Below are 6,000 nucleotides of genomic sequence, written 5' to 3' on the forward strand. Positions count from 1 at the left end.
TTCGTTATATGTGGTCGGTTGATCTCTGTTCACCACTGCGGGCCGGCCGGGGAGTTCTCCATGGTCGCGGAAAGCGAGACCTCGCGCCTTAGAGTGGGCCAGCTCGTTGAGGTTTGTAGGGCCTCCCATGATGGATCCCATGTGAGCAAGGAACCACGTGAGAGTGTGGGTGGACATGCCTTTGCCGTCGAGGATGCGACAGGCTTTCTTACACACGGTGGCAACGCTGAAGGCGCGGATGGCTGCCCTGGAGTCGCTGAAGATGTTGGCATGTTTCTCGTCCAGGAGGGCCAAGGCAATGGCCACTTGCTCGGCCGCACACGACGTGCTTCGTACCGAAGCTGCGTTAACGGTCGAACCCCTGTGGTTGATGGACACTACTGTTTAATTTTTGCTGTCGCCATATTGGGCCGCGTCAACGAAGCAGCTGCCTCCAGAGAGTTCTGTCGCCCGGCGTAGGAGCGCCACGGCCCTGCCTTTCCTTCTTTCCACGTTGCGCTGGGGGTGCATATTGCGCGGGGCGGGGGATATGATGATGTGGTCTTTCTGCTCTTTCGGAAGGCCCTGGTAGGAGTCTTCGACCTTAGCCGGGGGGACGCCCATCTCTGTTATGAGTCGTCTGCCCGCCGTGGTGCCGGAGAGTGAGAATCTGTGCCCTTTCTTGTGCTTCTGCAATTTCTTCCAGTGTATTATGAATACCCAACTGCAGAAGTCGGTCGGTGCGTGTGTAGTTTGGTAGTCCGTGCGCGCTCTTGACCCCACTCCTTATCATGGCATTTAGCTTGTCTCGCTCGGCCATCTTCCAGACGTGCATGGCCGCTACGTAAGTGAAATGGCAGGGGATTTTTTTTTTTAAGCGAGGCATTTCTTTGCGAACCTAGCCGGATTTCGCAACCGTGGGCGCTGCGGCTTGGCTCTTCCCTTGCCGAATAGGCCAACCAATCGCAGCGGAGGAAAAATTCCCCCACGATTACGATACACCCTAATGCGAAATTTGAGCGCAGCTCTATGCGTGTTTTCATTTCGCGATATATTGGCTGGCGCAGATAATCTGTCTCGTGCGGCACGTTGCAAACGAAGCGAAGTGTGGCGCGACTGCCTCGCCAATCGGGCGATCGCGAGAGTCGCCGCATGGGTGCGAATCGCAGCAGCCGCCGCAGACAGACCTCCCAGACGACGCGCGCTACTCTGGCGCCGTCTCGTAGCTGTCGTCGTCCGTCTTGCGCGGCACTACGCTTTTCTTCTCACGCTTTCGCCATACCCTCCTCCTCGCGCTCTCTTCGCTATCGCCGTCTTTCATCGCCCGCTACGCTCCGCGTTCGCTCTCTCATTCTTCGCCGTGCTCGGCTATGCCGAGGGACAACGCTGACGCTCAATGCAGGAACGGGCGCCAAAGAGCTGCGCTCTAAAAGGCCGCAACCTCCGCTGCGGATCCTGAATGTAGTGCGACTGTTTAAGCGTACCGTGTCATGTGGTTTACGGCTGTGACTATCCATCAGTTACCGTCAGCTGATAAGAGTAGCGGGCCGTACAGGTCGATACCAACGACTGCGAAAGGAGCTTCAGGACACGTTACAGGTTGGAGTAGCCCAGCCGGATGTTAGTTCAGTCGTTTTTGGTGTTGGCAGAGCGAGCAGGAAGCCACGTATTTCGCTACGCTGGTTGCAGTCCAGGCCAAGAGAAGCAGCTGCGAATGCGCTCATAGGTTTTGTGGAAAAGTGACCGGCAGTGTTAGCGTCGTCAAAGGTCTCCAGCATCTGGGCCCAGCATCTCTCAGCATCTGATCAATTGATCAGGGAACAACATGAACCCACCGGTGTCCTTCGGGGTGAAACAAGTACCGGTAATGTATCGAATTTCCTGTCTTGAAGTTCAACTGCCGACGAAGCCGAGCGTTAGGTAGACAAGATGATCCGCCAAGACGTCCCTAATGGAGTGGCAGTAGGAGTCGCCACGTTGTCATGATGAAAACGTATGAGGGTGATTAGATGGAAGCCGGCCGAGAGCTGCGAGCGAAGGAACTACAGAAGACGCGTCCTGAGGTTTGCTCATGGGAGGTGGTAAGGAATCGGCGTTTGAAGACGGCGGTAGTGGACAGCGAGAGAGAGCATCGGCATGCTGATGTTTCTTTCCAGACTTGTAGTACATGAAGTCGAACTCGTATTCCTGTAAACGAAGTATCCAACGACCGAGACGTTCCGATAATTCTTTAGCGTCGCCAACCAGCACAAGGTGTGGTGATCAGTAACGACTGTAAGGTAGCGACCGTGCAGATAAGGCCGAAATGTTTGGATGGAGCAAACTACGGCGAGGCACTCTAGCTTCTCTGCAGGCTGCAGTTGTCAGCGTGCGACTTGCGTGTGCGACCGCCAACCACGTGCTCTTCCGAATTTTTCTGACGTTGTAGAAGAGCAGCGCCGAAACCGTGGCAGCTAGCTGGCGTCAGTATGTAGAAGAGTGGGTGTGGTGTAGTCGAGTATGGGTGCGGTGTTGTCATTTCGCGAAATGACAAAGCACAGGTTCTGACGTGAGAGCACGCTTGAGGGTGTCAAAAGCAGTTTGGCATTCGTCCGACTGTACGTATAGGGAGCTCCAGAAAGAAGGAGTTGATAGAGTGGCGCCGCAATGATGGCAAAGTTAGGTATGAAGCGCCCTAAGTACGAAGCTAGTCCAAGGAAGCTCCGCAATTATTTGGTGCGTTGAGGCCTGGGGAAGCGAAGGGCGTCGGTAATCTTATCGGGATCAGGTCCAATGCCGTCCTTGCTGACAAGGTGGCCGTGTACTTTAATCGTTTTGCTGGCAAAGTGGCCCCTTTTTGTATTCAGTTGAAGGCCAGCAGCAGAGAGGCATGTCAGAACTTCGTCGAGGCGCTGCAAGTGCTGATGGATTTTCGAAGAAAATATGACTAATGTCTTCAGGGTATATACCATAAGCAAGTCTTCCACTTTAGGCCCCGTAGTACAGTGTCAATAATTCGCTCAAATGTTCCAGGAGCGTTACATAGCCCGAAAGCTAGGCATTACGTTAAATCCGTGAAGTTCATCAGGCGTGGCAAAGGCTTTTTTTTTTTTTTTGTCGGCTTCATGCATGGGAATTTGCCAGTAACCGGAGCGTAGATCAAGGCTGGAGAAATACTCCTCGCCTTAATTATAATGAATCTAACGTATCATCAATAATTATTCAGGGCAATGGATACGTCTTTTCGGGTTATTTCGTTCAAGGCACGCGTAGTCCACGCAAAATTGCACCGACCCGGCTAACGCACCAAAACGACAGGTGACGAGCGAGGGCTTGAGGAGGGGTGGATTATGCTTCGTTTCAGCATGTCGGCAACGTGGGTGTCGACGCTTTGGCGTTCGGCGGAAGAGACGCGATATGGTCAACGGCGCAAGATGGAAGTTCCATACGTGTGTATATGCGATGAGCCGTAGCAAAAGTCTGTCCCAGAAGAAGAGAATGAACGTCGAAGGAGGCTTTATGCTTGGACAACAACACCAGCAATTCCTACGTCTGCTGTGGCGTTAGATCGGTGCTGATTGCACGTCTGATTGCACTAGCGAGAACTATATATTTATGCATATATAGCTATAGAAACATCTATATTTTTCGTGTGACACGAAAAATTGCCGCGTGACTGGCCGCTCGCGGAACTTTGCATGTATTCGCGGGCTTCTCTCATGCTTGGAAAAAATTTGATGTGCCACGTATTGAGCAATACAAATCTGGATGGGAAATTTTTCATGTTGCTCTAAAATTTTCTCACTGACACTTTTCATCTAATTATAATATTTGAGTTGATTAATTAAGTAAGGCTAATTATGTAATTAGGTGGAATGTAAATATAATCTTAGTATCTCCAAGCGACGGCAAACGACATTGCCATGATTCGGTCAAGCTACGTGTAATTTGCATATTTTTCAAAGTTTGCCCAAGCTACGTGGGACAACCGGCACACCTTCCGCATGTGTGTTCAGTGTCGAGCATGAACTCGACTTCCAGGTGTTTATGTAGAGTACACATTTACGTAGTTCTTGTTTTTAGATTTGCCTGCTCATAAATACGACTTTAGGCTTTGTCTAAAGTTAAGTAACTGTTCGCAATCTTTGTCATGATTGTTGGAGTCATAAACATTGCGTCCTACGCAACACATCAGTGACACAAATAAAAAAATTAAAAATGACTACCGCTCCTTCTCTACCCCAACCCCCTCTAGAAATATAGGCACCCCTCCCTAATCTCAATTCCTGGGGAAACCCCTGGTGTCGAGCGCAACCTTCGAGAACAACGAGGTGCGCTGGACTTTGACAGTGCTCTTGTGAATCGTCGTTCGATTTAACGTTGGCGATGTAGCTTTCGCGAGAACACACTGGTGCCTTGGAGAACGGGGGGAAAATAAGGTCGCAGCTTCGCCCGAAAGGCGCGGAACATCGATTGCGATAACAAATTAGTAGACAGCTATACGAAGTAAGGATATTAGTTTTATCGGCCGTGTTAGCCTGTAAACATTCGCTTACAAATTAAATTAACAAGCACGCGTGCACAAGCAAACACGAACACATCTCACTGGATGACCGCGCACACTCGCTGTCAAAACGCTAGAGTGAGAAAGCGCGGCAGCAGCAGCGAGCGAATTGACCTTCGTGCTGCCTCTCGCTCCAACGCAAACTAAGCGGCGGGGACCCAGCGCACACGAAGCTATCAGCACTCGGCGCGCGCTGTCGCCCATCGCAGATCCAGCGCCTCCTCTACTGCAGATCGCTTACGATATGGCCTGCGCAGCCGCCGCCGCCACCGGAGCAGAACGCCCGCCCGCCCATCGTCGGCTCACCTTCGCACGCTTTCACTCGCACATACGGCTCGGCTCGCGGCGACGATGTTATCGCCTGTGGACTTAATACGAAACATCACGGCGACGCTAGAAATGCGCCTGCAGTGTCCATATAATTATCCGCCGCGGTGGCTCAGTCAGCTAAGGCGTTGCGCTGCTGAGCACGAGATCGCGGTATCGAATCCCGGCCGCCGCGGCCGCATTTCTATGGAGGCGAAATGTAAAGACACCTGTGTGCTTGCGTTGTAGTGCACGGTAAAGAACCACAGTTGGTCAAAATTAATCCGGAGCCCTCCACTACGGCGTGCCTCATAATCAGAACTGGTTTTGGCACGTAAAACCCCACAAAGAAGAAGTGCATATAATTGATAATGCAATAAAACGCCAGCCTCCTCTGACGCCGCCCCACCACTTTCTCTCCAGGGCCTATCTGCACGATCTCTCTTGAGGTGTAGGCCCTCCGCGCTTGCCCTTGGACTTTATACGAAACATCACGGCGACGCCGACGCTAGAAATGCGCCTGCAGTGTCCATATAATTATCCGCCGCGGTGGCTCAGTCAGCTAAGACGTTGCGCTGCTGAGCACGAGATCGCGGTATCGAATCCCGGCCGCGGCGGCCGCATTTCTATGGAGGCGAAATGCAAAAACACCTGTGTGCTTGCGTTGTAGTGCACTTTAAAGAACCACAGTTGGCCAAAATTAATCCGGAGCCCTCCACTACGGCGTGCCTCATAATCAGAACTGGTTTTGGCACGTAAAACCCCACAAAGAAGAAGTGCATATAATTGATATTGCAATAAAACGCCAGCCTCCTGTGACGCCGCCCCACCACTTTCTCTCCAGGGCCTATCTGTACGATCTCTCTGGCGGTGTAGGCCCTCCGCGGTTGCTGGGCCTTCTAAAGACACTGTTTGGTATGCGGTAGGTGCCGCCCTTGTCTCAATCGACCTAGGTTGCCTCGATGCCCGGGCGCTGGCATCGAGGCACCCTAAATCGACCCCCGCCACGCGCTCTCCGGTCTGTTCTCTCGTATACACTCCGCGCGGTCAGCGACTGTACACTACCGCTTTCGCATCATGTGGTAAGGGCCTATTACCAATAAGCATTTCCTTGATACTTTTACAGCGAAGCTGTATATGGCTACTCCGGCAAATTTTCTGCGTCCGTGTGT

This window comes from Dermacentor silvarum, chromosome 1 (assembly GCF_013339745.2).
Source record: "Dermacentor silvarum isolate Dsil-2018 chromosome 1, BIME_Dsil_1.4, whole genome shotgun sequence".
NCBI lineage: Eukaryota > Metazoa > Arthropoda > Arachnida > Ixodida > Ixodidae > Dermacentor > Dermacentor silvarum.